The sequence below is a fragment of the Erpetoichthys calabaricus genome, chromosome 17, assembly GCF_900747795.2.
Source record: "Erpetoichthys calabaricus chromosome 17, fErpCal1.3, whole genome shotgun sequence".
In the NCBI taxonomy this organism is placed as follows: domain Eukaryota; kingdom Metazoa; phylum Chordata; class Cladistia; order Polypteriformes; family Polypteridae; genus Erpetoichthys; species Erpetoichthys calabaricus.
In genome coordinates this window covers 96,219,846-96,237,810 of record NC_041410.2, presented here as the reverse complement: position 1 = coordinate 96,237,810, position 17,965 = coordinate 96,219,846, and the positions used below count along the sequence as shown (strand labels likewise).

Here is a 17,965-nt window from a genome sequence, read left to right as displayed (position 1 = left end):
AAAACAGAGCTATTTCACTCATTAATGTTATCATTACCACCTTATTGTTACTGCTGTTGCCCTTGAATAGTTATGCTTTTCCTCTTCTCTCATTAGCCAGATGTCTCGTCAGTTATCCTCCAGCAATAAAACAATCCCATGTTGTAGGAGGTACTCCTCAAATCTACTTCAGTCCTCCTCAACAGTACTGACACAGGTTTAAATGTGGAAAACATTCCCTCATCTTCTCCAAAATCTGCTCTTTTGAATTTCCCAATAATAATTTCAGTTTGTGCTTATTTATCTGCCTAAAAGACTATGAAACTTAAATTAGGACCAGTGATTACTAACACTTGACTATATCTGGCAATCTCAAGTCTGACTTGATTATTACAGAATATTAGGTTGCGCTTGGCTTCTCGGTTTCTTGTTGCTAAGACATATGGACTTTAAAAACAACAATTAATTACATGGCTGCTGATCCTCTATTTTAGAATTATAGAGTAGAAGAAAACAAAAATTCATTGCATTTGAAAACTATGTGAGTCACTCTGGAGCCCTAACCTGCCATCTTTGAGTTTGGGTGTTTAAAGGTAATGAAGGGCAGTAAACTGGCTTAGCCCAAGGGTGGGCATCTCTGTGCACACCCCTGTTACCCTAAAATGCAAACAGTGGCTATTTTGTTCCTCTTCTATCTGCTCACTTTCTCAAATCTGGTATCATAGCGGGTAGCTAAAGTGTCCCCTGCCAGCAAGAGTCCACGTGGCCAAAGGCTGTGCAGATGGGAAGATCACCTGAAAAGGTCCACACAAGGCATTAAGACTCACGGGAAGGGATTTCAGTTCAGCGCTTGTTTTCTTTTTTGTTTGTGGCTTTATTTCATTTTGGCACAAGACGTTCAATGCACTTTTCATGAAGTGCTTGACAGACATGAATGAGCCTTCTTGAGATTTCTGTGTAACAGACTTCAAAAGACACGCATGGTCCAGCTTTGACCCCTTGCCTTTTTAAATCTTTCCTGAAAACTGGCCGACAGTCAGAGATGCCTTTCCAAATGGCAGCGACATTGTTGTAAAGCTGCAGCTCGGCCAATGCAGTGGCCAAGTCGAGGACACCAGATCCTCCCTGAGGCGAACTGCAGCTGGAATGTGGTTGAAAGGAAGCTCAGATCAACAGTTTTAGGGCCAAAATCAAAGAGCTTGGAAACAGAATATCATGAACAGTTGGAGGAGGATCAGCTCTGATCTGAAGGTGTGTGGCGCTTACGGAGAAACTTAACAGCACGTCAACAGTATGGGGCTGTCTCCTCTCCACTGTTGTCAACTGGCCACAGCTCAACAGTTAATTCATGGACAGATATTGTTGGGGTCCATTTAAGCTTGCCATTGTCTACTGTACTTTGTTTTCTATTGTGAAGAGCGCTATACACAAATAAACTGAACTAAATACGGCTGGAAGTTTTCCCTTCACATTTGTATTTACACACCTGTGACTTGCAGGCCATTTTGAATATATCTGTCTGCTTTATGAGGAAAAGCAAATGGAGAGGCAATGTTAGACTGAGTGGCGTAAGCCAGGACCCCACTAAACCAGAGAAACTCAGGTGTAGAGGCCTACACCAAGTCTGAGCCTTTGCCAAGTCCCCCACTACACAAAAGTGACAGTATTTTGTTCTTTCATTTTCCAGAACTTCGAAACTAAAACTAGTCTTTCTCTGTTGTTCATGGACAGTTACATGGGGACCCTCAACCCTAAACCAATAAAAATGTAGCACACGTGGTGTCCAAGCCTGTTCTGTGTTGGACGTTGTGGCAGCTGATATTCTGTCCACTCAAACCAACACTTCTGTCCACGTTTAGATTCAAGTCCTGCTTTTGCCTTTCAGTTTTTCAGTTTATTGAACTTCCCTGCCAACTGTTTCCATGCCATTCATTCAATATGGTGGCTTACCTTTGTAAATACAGTTTTTACTTGATATAGTGCCTTTTCATTTGAACACACCTTACCTGCTCTTATTTTGCAAGGTGAGGCAGATGAAGTGACCCACTGGAGAGCACACAGTGAGCCTGCAGGGACGGCAATCTGAAGCTGCTCTGCACTCAGACTTCCATCAAGGGGCATCACTAGCTTCAGCACTTATTAGAGGCTTAACGTGCCCCCCCCCTTGGATAATGCCGTTACTTCAACATATTTGCCTGATGGAAAAACAGGGTGGGGGAGGGTCCCTCGTGCAGCGATCTGGAGCGAAAGTTCTAGAAGCCCGACTGCCCCGGCCCACCACCAATGCCACTGCTTCCATCATCTGTACATACATGTCCTACTTTTGCTACTATTATTTTCACTGTTTCATTCATTTTGCTTTATACAGTAGTAATGCAGATTTTACATTGTCTGATGGGTTCAAGGTGTATTGTTCAGAGCGCGTGGTGTGAGTGACTGCCATACTCCCACAGGGGTTAGCAGCTGAAGGGGGAACGCTTCCAATAGAAAGCAGCACGGTGGGTGGGCACCTGCTTTGGCGGCTGGCACAGGTGTAGCTGTTTGGTCTGCTTATGCAGAGCTAGTAAGACCCTTTTCTTGAGGCAGTTGTCCACATGCAGGTAAAGGCGTATGCATGGGGGTGCTCTAAAGTGGATATACCAAACACTCTCACAAACAAACTAGGCTAACAACGAGAGCAGCGGTAAACCAAAATAATGAGCACAGGAATTTCCATTATGATATACTCAATGCATCGTGTTAAGAGCACCTGGCGTGGGTGACTGCCATATTCCCACAGGAGTCAGCAGCTGTGAAGAGACGTCTAAAAAAGAAAGCAGTGCAGTGAGCAGGCACCAGCTTTGGGCAATGGCAAAGGTGTATCTGAAGCATTTGGTCTGCTCGTGCTGAGCTAGTAAATCTCTTTGTTTAAAGCAGCTATCCACGTGAAGAAAAGGCTGTACACATGGGGGGCTGTTAAAGAAAATTTCCACAACAATACGCTAAGAAAATAAAGGCATTGGCTAGCTCCAGGATGTGTTGTGGCCACTCACTTTTGTTATCTTATTTGGCCGACACCTTTATCCAAGGCAACTTACAACATTTGACTTACAATTCTATTTCTTTATCCAGGAAGCTGCAGTGACTTGCTGCTCATGGTCAAGCAGTGTCAGTAGGAGGATTTGAACCTGCAAGCTCACGGCTTGAAACCCAAAGTCCAAATCCTTAACCACTAAGCCATACAGCCTCTGTGGTGGCCCCTGGGCAGCTCGTAGCAGCTGCTAATCACATCCAGTTGTCTGACTGAAGCACATTTTGGAATAAGCAATTTAAGTTGCTTGTTCTACCCTTGCGTCCATTGTGCCCCTTTTTCTTTTTCCGAACCAGCGGCAGCACATCTGACTGTTCTCCAGTGCTGAAAGCCTCCTGTTTAGCTGCAAAGCTTCCTCTCTGGAACCAAATAAAACCCAATTGCCTTTTTATACATTTGTAACTTCTTTATGGATAGTGATTCATCCCAGATGCAAAAAAAATGTGTCTGTGTTTTGGAAAAATAGATGAAGTACGTGGGAGAGTGCGCGCCGAGGGAGCAGGATCGTTCTTTGCTCTGTTTGCCCGCATGAGTGATCTTTAAGCTGCTTGATTAGAAGGATGTGAAGCGTTGTAAAGCGCAGCAAAGAGAAAGGAGCGCTGACGTCAGGGACGCAGCTTGTCACAGCTCTGTCATCGTATTATGGAGGCATCGGGGACAATTAAAGATGCTTTAAAAACCTTTGAAAAATGCATAAACCACAAGTCACACAACGACCCACTTAAAGCCACTTCAGTGCTAGTCTGGGGACAAGCCGAGAAACAGCTGCCAATATTTTATTCAGGTGCCCGTTGACTGGGACTTAAAATTGTACTGCACTGGTGGAGTTCATGGCACCTATTGGCTGGGCTCTTGGAAGCTTAATGGGGCTCTAGCAAGAGTTAGTGGGGAACAAATGAGGCTATTTAACAATTGATGGCTCTGCAAATGGACAGGAGCATGGAAGAGCAGAATCCTGGGCGCAAATCGGTTGGCAAATGCACAAAAAGTGGCCACAATTGACTCAATTGTACTGGCAATGTTAACTTGGGTGTATGTGAGTTCACCTGTGATGGACTGGTGACCTGGGCAGAGATTGTGCCATTGATTGTTGATTATGCCCTGTGACCGTGACCTGAACAAGTGGGTTAGAAAGATGTTCTTCCCATATTTCATCACTGTCATAACTGGTCCCAACACATCTCCAAACATCTTGTTTTCTTGTTTGTGAGAAGTTGAGCCTGTCTAAGTGCTCCTATGAGTATTCCAGTTTTCCTTCATCATCCTCAAAGACAAGCAGGTTAGTTTATTTGGTCACTGAAGAGGGGGTCCTGTGATGGACAGGTGCTCAGTGTTTTCTTGTGGCCATTTGAAGATTCAGCTGGCTTAAGCAGGCTAATTATGGAGGGTTGGATGGAGATTCTGTTCGAAGAAACAATCAAAATAGCAAGTCTTATTATTTAATATCTACACTCTTTAAAACAATGGTTCTCTAATGGCATTTTACTGGGTTGTGTAGTTCGATTATTACCAGAGACCCATTTCACTCTATGAAGGGTTCTTTGCATTTGAAGAAAAGGTTTAATACAAAGACAAAAGAGAAATCTTTAATGTCTACTAGGCTACCTAATAGGCCAAAACAGATCAAGAACACCTGAACTGAGCCCATGTGATTGTGTGTAGCATCAGGAACCCGTTGGCATCTCAGAAATCTGCTATCATGTTTTCATAGTCATTTATAGAACCTGTTACTAATCTAAATTTAATAAAGGCTCTTTTTGAAACCTTCATGGGGATGGTTCTTCTGTGAACCAAAAATGGCTCCCCCATGGCACCACACTAAAGAACCACTTTGGCATTTTTATTCTTAAGTGTACCCCACCTTTCATTATTGCTTCCATTCACAAGTGAGGCTACCTGGCCTGGTATTCACACAGATGGCCTAATTTCAACTTCTTGTTTTTATCTTAAAATTTATTCTGTTTCTGAACTGTTTTATTCCAGTACCAACTGGCAAACATCCAGCAATCAACTTCAGATTTGAAGTCAGTCCACTCTCGTTGTCCAAAGATGAACTTCATCCTTTCTTTCTTTTTAGATGTTGCAACACAACACTCTCAAAATCAAATAACTTGCTTTTTTAAATCCAACATCAGGTGAACACACTGAGCTAAATTATCACATCTCATAAATCTTTCATTTGGCTGCCATGTCCATCTCCCTTCAGACTGTGGATGCCCTGCTGTTGGCATTGTTCCCTTTGTGTCCCTGGTTTTCTAGCAACTTCTCATTGTGTGATCTGAAATGGAGTTGTCCTTTCTTTGGTCAAACATGAGTTCTGTAGGCTCCTGCTTTTATAGTTACTGTGCTAAAAGCAGTGGAGGTCCGGGGTCAAATCAAGTGTGGAGAACTATAATTAGGAGAGCACTCATTGATTGGCTCAGGTGACAATTCCATCCTTTGTATTCCTGTCAAGTCACAGGGTTGTAGCCCACAGGACTCCCTCCTATAATCTTCAAGGGTACTGGATGATGAGGAGGGTCTGGCACAAATGTCCTATGTGCCAAGGAGGTCAAGACAGGCCCACAGATTTGTTCAACAGTGAGAACATCGACAAAATGAGCATATCAGTTTCAAAATGTTTGTGCTATGGTTTTCTGAATAAGCGTAGTGGAGCTGCAAGAGGTGCCCTCGCTGCATTGGGTGCAAGACAGAAACCAAACCTGAAATCAGTGCCCATCCATCATGTCTCACACACTCACTGGGCTGGATTACAGCCACTTTTAACTGCACACTTTGTAAAATCAAATAAATCCGTAGTACCTAGTGAAATTAGGCAAAACCCAGACAGACAGTGACCAAATTTGAAACTCAGGACACTGGAACTTTGAAGTATCAGCACCAAGCAGCTGGTCATTACGCCACCCACATAATTAAGGGTAACATTCTCAAAGACACCTAAGCTAATTCTGGGTCACAGGGCGCTGAAGTTTTGCCTGGCAGCATTGGACACAAATCAGGAACCACCTCTGGACAGGGTGCCAGTCTATCACATCCCCCACTTATGCTCACAGACCAATTTTGACCCACCAATTACCATAGACATGCATAGAACACAAGCACCATGTAGACAGGAACATCGCAGGTTGTTATATCTATAAAGGCAAAAAACATTCAAAAAGACTTGAAGAATCTTCAGTCACTTGGAAAATGAGGTTTAATGTAGAAAAGTGCAAAATGGGCAGAAGGAAAATCAATTATAAATACAAGATGGGAGACACATGGAGCAACCTTTGACAAGGATTTAGGGTGTTGTGCTAATACAACATTTTCTTTGCCTAGGCAACGTACAGAAGTGATTAAAAAGGCAAATAAAATGTTAGGCTATATCATTAAAACGGTTGACTATAAATCAGGGAGTGTTCTACTCAGACTAAATAATGCACTAGTGAGACACATCTGGAGTCCTGTGTGCACTTCTGGTCAGCACGCTACATAAAAGACATAGCAGCCCTTGAAGTTGTGCAGATGAGACCAACCAAGTGCATCCCAGGACTGAAGGACATGTCCTACTGTGCCCGACTCAAATAATAAAACCTAGGTCTGAGCAGAGCACACTGCATGGGGCTGTAATCCAGGTCTTCAAAACCCTCAAAGGCATTGACAATGTAGATCCAGCAGAATCCTCCCAGCTTAAGGATAAATCAGGTACTAAATAACACCAGTGGAGACTAAAACCAAGTAAATGTATTTCATGTATCTAAAAGTCTGGACTTCATTTTGGACAAATCAAGTTCATTTTGCCAGTTTTATGTCCATTTATTTTTTGAGATTTTATGCCAATGCAGGGTCCACCCTGATGAGTGACCCTGCAGCCTAGTGGTTTGCATTGCAGTATATTAGCCACTAAAGGCCTCTGCAAAGACAGCTGCCCACTGGCGTCACAGTGAATAGTTTGGAGTTAGGTGTATGCCCACATATGTGGGCATTTACACTGCTATGCATCTCTGGAGTCAGCAGAAGGCAGGTCATCAAGAACAATAAAAAGAGTCCTGGGATCAAAATGATTCAGCAATGGCAGATGTGGAGCTGCTTGGACTTTGTGTTTGGACCTTTAGTTAAAGGTGCTGCACAGAATAATGATACTGACTGAAAACGTTGAATATTTTTATTAGCTGGCTATCCTCTGCCTGGACAATATTCCACATAAGGTGGATACAAATGCTTACTAATTTTTTTTTGGCAGCTCACCACTACCTTTAAAACCCCTGAATGTCTTTCAAGAGCTAAGTACTCAGTCGGTAGTGTAGAGCACTCCTTCTGGGCATCTTCTTTATTACTCTCAGAAATGAAGGGCACTATGTATAACATGTCACACTTGCTGAGATTTGCACAAAGTCTGCTCCGCGCACACGAGTGCTTTGTTAACAGATGTTTTTAACTGAGTAGCATCTTGATGTGGGAAGCATTTGGCTATTTTAGTGTGGCATCTGCATCGCTGTTGGCTTCCTTTTCTTTCACACCTTAGATGTTTGTAATAATCATCTCAACTGTAGAATTCTTTACATGTAATTAATTTGAGAAATAAAGTTAACACTCTTCAAAAGTTGCTCTAAACCTTCAGAAACAATAAAAGTGTGCCAGTATGGTGGCACAGATCTACCAGTCGCTGCAAGGAGTTAATGAAGCATTGTGCTCAGTACTCACCCTGCCTTCCACAGCTCACGGGGCTTTTCAATGGCCGGTCACCGACACAATGAGTGTTGTCTTATTGTTTGACATCTTCAGTGTTTCATGAAGCCATCTTGAGAATGGATACACCATGCTGAACCTGGCATTCTTCTCCTTTTTCTTTAGGTGCCTCTACAGATGACGTCTCTCCACCTGTGAAACCACATAAGAGCAATCTTATTCATAGGCGTGTGTGGCACTGGGTTGGGCATATAGGTCAAGATTCTGCAGAATCCATTTCTATGCATCAACTCACACATAAAAGTGACCACCAGCTTTGCTCATTTTCAGCCCATAGGCTAAAGGCCCATGTAGTGTATATGGGTGAACTGACAGTTTTTGGAATTTAGATGACCATGGATACTAGCGGCTGGGAGGGAGTGGACAGCTGTGTTTAGGGGGTCTTGTCTTTTGTGTGACACCCTCATCATGCCATCTGCCATTCTCTGTATGTGCATAATATCACCAAGTATGCTGCACTGTAAATTATATTTATTTCATAAAGTGATGTTATAAATAGTTTAGTAACTGTCATTTTTCTTTCTTTCTTTCTTTCTTTCTTTCTTTCTTTCTTTCTTTCTTTCTTTCTTTCTTTCTTTCTTTCTTATCCCTTAATCTTTTATCTGTGAGTCATCATTTGGTCCAGTTGCAAAGTTTATTATGTTCAGATTTTACTGGCACTGCAAAGACCCCTGTGATGATACCTTCTGTGAAAGGTGCTATATAGCAAAAAGACTGAGTCATTGATTCCAATGTCCTTGTATCAGAATATGCACATTTGGAAAATAAATGACTAAATTAATTATAGTGTGCTTGTGTTGATTGGTGCTCAGCTCATGGAAACACACTGGAGCCACAATTTGATAATTTCAGCCCTCCACTCTCCTTACCCGTTTTACTATTCTGGTAGGAGATGCTCATGCAGCCCAGGATGGCACACAAAGTTAGGCAGTAATTAAGGTGGGTAACTGCTGTCCTCTGAGCATGCAGCCTCAGTAGGTTATATGCAGCCTTTTTTGGGTGGTTAATAATAATAATAATAATACATTTTTATTTATATAACTCCTTTCTCATTCTCAAAGCACTGCACAGAAACTCAAAATGAACAACAAGGCATATACAACATTGGATACACATAATATCTGCATCAAACACTCAGTAAAGACAAATACAGGAAACAAAAAGTTTTCAATTAGAATAAGAAACAACCTAATAGAAATACAATTTTTAAAATACAACATACTATAAGAAAACTCCAAACAAATAACATAATTTGTGAAACAAATCCCAGTCATTCAACGCACCTGGACAGACTGAAAGAAAAGGTCAGAATGTCAGGTCAGTTCAAAGCCTTGCTGAGTCTCAAGTTATTTTTGAAAGAATGAGTTGAGTCAGCCGATCTCATTAACTTCTGGAGGATGTTCCAAAGTCTGGGCACCCATAGCGTCCACACTAGTTTGCCTGAATTGGTGGACCTTAGTGAGCTGTGAGAAAGGTTATTGATGTAGTCTGGTGCAAGGCCATTTAAAGCTTTATAGTAATAGAATTTTAAATTCAATCCTATAAGACACAGGGAGCCAGTGAAGGCAGAGCTGAACGGCTGTTGTGCAGAGTTTTGAACCAAGTGGAACTGTGATAACATATTAGAAGGGACACCTGCCAGTAGGCAGTTACAGCAGTCGATAGAGGATGTCATAAAAGCAAGGACAAGGTTTTCAGCATTAGAAAAGCAGAGGAATAAGCTAACGCAAGATTTGTTACTGAGGCTTAAGTAAGAAAGATTCTTAAATAGATTTATGTGAGTAGAATAAGAAAGAGAGAAATCAACAATGACAACAACATTCCTTGCAGAAGAAGATGAATGTTCTTAAGCTGTGCTTTAGTGACAATTACTGAGACTTTAGTTTGGTTACAGTTTAATTTTAAAGAGTTATGTCTCATCCAGGTTTTAAAATCACTGAGGCAAGCTGTGAGCTGACAAAGCTCTGATAAACTTTCACTTTTAATGCTGAAGTAGATCTGAGTACCATCTGATAACCCCGTTCAAAGCTATGAATAATATGTCCAGATACAGAGGAGGAGAGGGCCAAGGACAGAGCCATGGGGAACTCCTTGTGCGACTGGCGCTGAGCTGAATATGCTGCTGCCAAGACTAAGAAATTCCTGCCTATCAGTCAGATCAGACTTACACCACTGGAGGGTAGTGCCAAAGATACCCAGAATGTCCTCCATTCTGCAAAGTCGAATACTATGCTTGATCATATCAAACACTGCACTGAGGTCTAACAGAGTTAATTGGCTGTTTTTCCCAGAGTCTGCTACCATAAGCAAATCATTACTTACCCAAAGCAGAGCAGATTCATACCTGTGCGGTGCTCCCAAACCAGACTGAAATGACTCCATCAGCTTATTGTAAGTTAAGTAACTGCTCAGTTGGGAGGCCACAACACACTCAAGAACTTTAGTCAGAAGTTAAGTGAGAAATAGGCTGGAAAATGTTCACATTGTCAGTATCAAGACCAGAGTTTTTTGGACATTTGTATAGAAAGCAGCTGGCACAAAGATATGTTTATTACTGTCATAACAGTTGGGTTTGTGACGTAACGGCAGGATTTGAACAGTGTGGTGGGGATGTGGTCCAGTGCACGAGTAGTAGGCACCACGTTACAGAGAAGGTCATTAATACATGGAGCTTTGTGGAGAGGTAAGACTGGGGAAAATATAAGAGGGGGACAAACTTGTATTAGTTGAATCATTAAGGGTTTTAACACTAAACATGGACGCTTTCATTTCTGCATCTTCATTGATTTGGTATGTTTAAGAAGTCTCACAGGACATCAAGACTGCAGCCCAGAGCTGCTGTGAGTGGATGGCTATGGCTACCTTAGTGTTAGGGCACTGTGTATCATGGAGGGAAAGCAACTGAAGTCAGGGATTTCACATGTTGTAAATGACTGCCCCCTGTTGGTCAACATTATCATAACACACTTATCTATCTATCTATTGTGAGATACGCCTGGACACCACCAGACTGAGACCACATCTTTATAAAAAGCATACGTTTTATTAACTCAGATCTTGCACAACACAGCACAGTGCTTCCAGCACTAACCACCTCTAACACGGGCCTCTTCTCCAATATCCTTGGACCGCCTTTCCTCTCTCCATGGGAACTTCGTCCTGCTCCTACTCCCGACTCTAGCTCCCAGACTGTAGAAATTCGGCCCCTTTTATGTTCACCCGGACGTGCTCCAGGTGCTCGATGATGCTCTTCCAGCAGCACATCCTGGTGTGGCAGAAGTGCTGCTCTTGCACCCGGAAGCACTCCAGGCATCCTTGGAAGGATCTTCTTCCATCTTCACAGGTGTGGTGGAAGTGAATGTTTCCCAGGCTCTCTGAGGCTCGGGGCGCCCCCTAGCAGTGGCCACGGGCCCCAATGGGCTTGAGCCTCCTTGCTCCTGTCTCATGGTCCTCTCAAGATCCAGGGTGGTTGCCCCCTCGTGCCACCTCCCGGTCCTTCCAGGCGTCGTGGCTGGGTCTGTCCCCCAGTCTCCTGTGACACTATCTATCTATCTATCTATCTATCTATCTATCTATCTATCTATCTATCTATCTATCTATCTATCTATCTATCTATCTATCTATCTATCTATCTATCTATCTATCTATCTATCTATCTATCTATCTATCTATCTTATTTTTGTCACCACCTCTAACACTTCACAGATAAGAAAATACTACAAAAATAATCAATTCCAGGAGGGAGCCATGGTTACCTGCAGCGCAAAAAGAGTGCCAGCGAGAAACGCTTGTCTGAACTGTCATGCAGGATTTCATCAAGTTTTTTTTTTCTTTTTTAATTGTATCACCTTTTTCTCTACAGCCCTAAATCTTTCACTTTTTCTTGCTGTCTTAATATGTGATTATAGCATACTGGTTTCTATTTTTTCATAGGGTGTGGAGGCGATAACTACTCATAAAATCATACTGAGAACAGAGCCAGCCTTTCTGGAGTAATTCAGAAAATGAGTGATATACACACATAGCTTCATGAAATTTGACTTGAGAATTGCCTTGAAACAAAGCCCAGAGTTCTCATTACAGCTGGGACCGTTTTAAAGCCACTGTGACATCTAACACAGGCATGTAGCATAAGGCATGTAGCACAAAAAAATATTTCTATATGGTGCCTTTCATAATAAATATCACTACAAAGCACTTAGTCACTGTAGTTTTCTTTTTTTTTTTTCACATACAGTTAGGTCCATAAATATTTGGACAGAGACAACTTTTTTCTAAGTTTGGTTCTGTACATTACCACAATGAATTTGAAATGAAACAACTCCGATGCAGTTGAAGTGCAGACTTTCAGCTTTAATTCAGTGGGGTGAACAAAACGATTGCATAAAAATGTGAGGCAACTAAAGCATTTTTATTAACACAATCCCTTCATTTCAGGGGCTCAAAAGTAATTGGACAATTGACTCTTTGGCTATTTCATGGGCAGGTGTGGACAAGTCCGTCGTTACGTCATTATCAATTAAGCAGATAAAAGGCCTGGAGTTGATTTGAGGTGTGGTGCTTGCATGTGGAAGATTTTGCTGTGAACAGACAACATGCGGTCAAAGGAGCTCTCCATGCAGGTAAAAGAAGCCATCCTTAAGCTGCAAAAACAGAAAAAACCCATCTGAGAAATTGCTACAATATTACGAGTGGCAAAATCTACAGTTTGGTCCATCCTGAGAAAGAAAGCAAGCACTGGTGAACTCAGCAACGCAAAAAGACCTGGACGTCCACAGAAGACAACAGTGGTGGATGATCGCAGAATCATTTCCATGGTGAAGAGAAACCCCTTCACAACAGCCAACCAAGTGAACAACACTCTCCAGGGAGTAGGCGGGCGTATTGATATCCAAGTCTACCATAAAGAGAAGACTGCATGAAAGTAAATACAGAGGGTGCACTGCAAGGTGCAAGCCACTCATAAGCCTCAAGAATAGAAATGCTAGATTGGACTTTGCTAAAGAACATCTAAAAAAGCCAGCACAGTTCTGAAATAACAATCTTTTGACAGATGAAGCCAAGATCAACTTCTACTAGAATAATGGCAAGAAAAAAAATATGGAGAAGGCGTGGAACAGCTCATTATCCAAAGCATAGCACATCATCTGTAAAACACGGTGGAGGGAGGCAGTGTGATGGCTTGGGCGTGCATGGCTGCCAGTGGCACTGGGACACTAGTGTTTATTGATGATGTGACACAGGACAGAAGCAGCCGAATGAATTCTGAGGTGTTCAGAGACATACTGTCTGCTCAAATCCAGCTAAATACAGCAGTCAAATTGATTCATGATACAGATGGACAATGACCCAAAACATACAGCCAAAGCAACCCAGGAGTTTATTAAAGCAAAGAAGTGGAAAATTCTTGAATGGCCAAGTCAGTCACCTGATCTTAACCCAACTGAGTAGGCATTTCACTTGTTGAAGACTAAACTTCAGACAGAAAGGCCCACAAACAAACAGCAACTGAAAGCCACTGCAGTAAAGGCCTGGCAGAGCATTAAAAAAGGAGGAAACCCAACATCTGGTGATGTCCAGGAGTTCAAGACTTCAGGCTGTCATTGCCAGCAAAGGGTTTTCAACCAAGTATTAGAAATGAACATTTTATTTCCAGTTATTTAATTTGTCCAATTACTTTTGAGCCCCTGAAATGAAGGGATTGTGTTCAAAAAATGCTTTCTTTAGCTGCCTCACATTTTTATGCAATCGTTTTGTTCACCCCACTGAATTAAAGCTGAAAGTCTGCACTTCCACTGTATCCGTGTTGTTTCATTTCAAATTCATTGTGGTAATGTACAGAATTAAAATTAGAAAAAAGTTGTCTCTGTCCAAATATTTATGGACCTAACTGTATAATGCCTTATAATGAACACTATGCACATTCTCATTTATTTCTTTCCTTTCTTAAAAGTGTTTTTATTAATTCTTTATAAAGAACCACCAAGCTATACCAGCAGCAGTTAAGAACAAGTGATCCACCTGAAGCTAAGCGTGTTTGGCCGATACTTGGATAGGAGTCCAACCACATGAGCTTGGGTTGTTGCCTGAAGAGGCGCTCACCCTGTGGTGTAAAACTGGCACTGTCTTTAATGGAAGAAACATAAAACTGAGATCCTGACTCTTACTTGGCATAAAGGATCCCTGGGTATTCTTTGAAAAGAATAGGGAGTACCCCAATGTTCTAGCTAAGCTGCCCCCTCATGGCCTTGCCCACTCTTGCCCCTAATCATCCCATGCCTGTTTCTGGCTATCTCTCACCTCAACAGCACCAAGCAGCTAATGCCTGGTGAGCATACTGGTGCAGGTGGATGTTGAACGCTGCTGGCGGTTGAAGTGGCTCCCCACTGCCTATGTAATGTTCTTTGAGTTGCTAAAAAAGCTCCATATTAATGCAACTATCCATCTGTCTGTCTTAATAAGCAGCACTTTGGTCACTTCTTTCTTTTAGGGAGTGTTTTTATAATGGCAACTTTACAATTTGGTTTAGGGTTTTAATTTCTTTCTTTCCTTTTTGTATAGCGCCTTCTATAATGAAAACTATTATAAAACACTTAACAATTGTTTTATCTTTCACTGTATAGTGTGTTTCAAGTATGACACCAGATTAAAGTGCCTTATACCAAGCATTTTCTTTCTTTCTTTCTTTCTTTCTTTCTTTCTTTCTTTCTTTCTTTCTTTCTTTCTTTCTCTTTATGGACGCCATGACAAAGTGTGCCCATTCTTTGTTTTTTTTTCTCTGCCCTTTCCTTGTGTGGCATGTATTTGTGCTAGATGCCAGCCCCACTGAAGGCGCCATCTCTTGGCTTCCTGCAAACAAGATCTGGCGCTGCTGAAACATTGATGGTTTGATATAATAGAGCAGGAAAATGAGCTTCCTGTTCGAAAAGAAGAAAAACACTGGCATTTTTCTTTAAATAAAAAACAGTGCATAAATCATTCTTCCCTCTGTGGGTGCAGCCGTGAGGATGTGAAGGAAATTCAGAGACGCTGGCATTGCCCATTCGCCTGTGTGCCAAGCGCTGCAGAAATCCCCCCGGGAGCCCGGCGCCTGCATGTTGCTGTCTGTCCATCTGCAGGTGCTCCTCTTCTTCCTGGCAGACCAAAGACTGAACTTGCACTTTTCGTTGTTGTTGTTTTTTCTTTCTTTATGCGTTGCCGCTGTGTCTCCCTGCCTGGACATCCAGCCCTGCTGTTCAGTTGAGTCACAGCAACTCTAATCTTGTCTCTTGTTCTCTGCACCATTTCCTACTTTTTTAAAGACAGATTTTGCAAGAGAGGGGTGCAGGAAGCCAAAGCTTTTTCTGTCAGCATCGCACACATGCCATCCCTGCACAAGGTGACAGTTTATCACAGGACAAATTCATGCACACTTTGTCTCCATTTATTCTAAGATTCTATCTTTTGACCATGTGAGGAGACATAAGAAAATTCTGCAAACAAGAGGAGGCCATTCAGTCCATCGAGCTCATTTGTTTAGCGAAGCCATCCCAATATCTTATCCAGATCATTCCTAAAGATGGTCAAGGTTTCTTCTTCTGCTGCATGTCTAAGTAGTTTGCTTCAGATTCCCACAAATCTTTGTGTAAAGAAGTGCTTCCTGGCTTCAGTCCTAATTTTCGCAGGTGTCCTCGTATGTGATTCACACTTTATCAGTGCTTTTGAGGAGTTTGAAGACCTGAGTTAGCCTCCTCTACTCGAGACTAAAGGTTCTTCAGTCCTGGGGTGCCCTGGCTGCTCTCTTTCTTGTACTGTGGAGACCAGAACTGCACACAGTACTCCAGATGTGGTGCATTACAATTTGAGCAAAATATCCTTCACTTTAAATTCAACAGTTTTTACATTATAACGTAACATTTTATTTGCCTTTATATTTGCTTCAGCTCATAGCCCAGACGATGAGAGAATAGTGTCAACATAAACCCCTAAATGCTTTCTTTATAATCACTTTGATTATGATTCATGAGTGCAATTCTATACGTTGCCACATTATTTTATACATTTGTGTGTTTATAGTGTCCTTCCATTCCATGTCCAGTGAAAATCTTCTTTGTTTGTGCTCTTCACCTTGCAGCACGTCACCACTCTCCTCCGCATCATGATTAGTGAGTGGAACTGCCTGACCTCAAAACGTCTGTTTTCCTGACCTAAACACTCTCGGAATACGTGTGTCTTCAAGAGTGTCGCAGGTGGCTGGGGGGGGGCGTCCCGGCCGGGCGGCTGTGGGGACCACGGGTACAGAGCTTTGAAGCTTAACCCTGTAGGGGCCCATGGTCACCACCAGGGGGCACTCCAATGCCTTGGGAGTCCTGGACCTCAGCACTTCCGCCACACCCGGAAGTGCTGGGGGGAAGAGGATCAGGGATACCCGGAGTGCTTCCGGGTGCGCAGCCGGCACTTCCGCCACACTGGGGAGTGCCGGTGGAAGATTGTCGGGCGGCCCCTGGAGCACATCCGGGTGACTATAAAAGGGGCCGCCTCCCTTCATTCAGGCTTGAGTCAGGTGGAAGAAGGACGAGGTCTGGGAGGAGGCAAAGAGGTGGCCTGAAGAAGTGAGGCATTGTTGTTGTTGGCCAGGACTTTGGGGACTTTTGGGGACGGTAGTGCACACTTGTAAATATGGACTTGTATAATAAACGTGTGTGGGGTGATTTAAACGTGTCTGCCTGTCTGTGTCCGAGTCATGTTCCACAAGAGACAAACTGAATGAGATTTTAATTATTGTTGTGATGTGAAATTTTGCATATTTTTGCATTTTGTTTTTATTTGTAACTTAGACAAAGCAATGTAATATTATTGTTACATTATAGATAATAACAGCAATGGTTTGATGGTTTAAGAACCCCTTCCCCCCTTTTAGGACTGAGTCTGTTTGTAATTTTACGACAGGGTTAGATGAAGTACCTCAAACAAGTTTGACTAATATGTCTCTGCTAAAGTCTCTCAACCCCCACAGGAAAGCCAGGCTGCCTACCTGCCAAGCTTTACCTTAACATATGGTTTGGAGGGCAGGTGTGAAGGTGTTCTGCCCCCCCACTGGTCTGAAGGATGGCTGTTTGGAACTGGCTTGTATTAAAAGTCTTTAAGTACTATGATGCCCCATTGGCTGTAGGGGTTGGACAGAAAACCTATACATTTGCTAGCTTTACCCAGCTCTCTCTATCTTTCTTTTACCAAACTGATGAAGACCATCTCACACCATGAACTGAATAGGACAACACAATGAAGAGCACAGCTCGGCAGCCATATTGTGAGACAGGCATGCGGCCTGTTCTGAAGAAAGCAGACCACAAAATGATGCCTTAATTAGAGACATTTTAAGGAACTAAGAAGTCTGTGTGCCGCCTGAAACTACACATCAACATTTATCAGGTTGTATGGTTGCCAATATTCAAATGTACTTTGCATATTGTTATTATTTATGAATATTATCAATAATACATTATTTAAATTGTAACTTAACTCCTTGTCTTTCACTACACCTAATTGCCTAATGTTATATGTGTAGAAGGGAAAGTGGGGAGAAGTTATATAGTATAATACTTTATAAACTGTGGTAAGTCTGTGAGATTTGAGGCATTCTGACAAAGGCTACATATTAATAATACAAAAGGGGAAAGTAAAGTAATATAATACTCTACCAAGACAAAACAATTATCCATAATAGGTACGGGGGTTCAGTGGTTAGTGTTATTGCCTCACAACTTTAGGGTTCTGAATTCAAACTCCTGCCCAACACTCGATGTCCTTGGCTCATATCATATCATATCATATTTTTTGCTTTCAGCACTCCTGATGTGCTGAGCCTCTCATTTACATCACGTCTAACTACAGTTCTGTTGTGTGAAATGCTCTTTGTTGTCATTTCTGATACATTGAGTGATTGGCACAAATATGGTGACCAGTCACATGACTCATGACACAGGTAACATAAACAGCTGTCATGGTGCATTGGTAGTACAACTAATAACATCAGTATATGGCATTGGTGAGGGGACACAGACACAGGACCCCTGACAGGCGATTGGTACAGGTGGAAGATGTGGGTGCAGTGCATAACGAACAAATATGTTACACTAGTGGAGGTTCATGGGCATGTATATGTGCTATTTACTTTTCACGTATTTGGCAGACACCTTTATCCAC

At 42.3% G+C, this 17,965-nt stretch overlaps 1 long non-coding RNA gene across 1 annotated transcript in view; it reads right to left on the bottom strand.

The window, feature by feature from the left end:
* The window catches only part of LOC127526120 (uncharacterized), a 160,921-nt gene that overhangs the window by 17,177 nt on the left and 125,779 nt on the right, over positions 1-17,965 (bottom strand). The window contains exon 4 of the long non-coding RNA XR_007933741.1: positions 7,736-7,912. This is a non-coding gene — a long non-coding RNA (uncharacterized LOC127526120). The remainder of the gene's footprint in view (positions 1-7,735; positions 7,913-17,965) is intronic.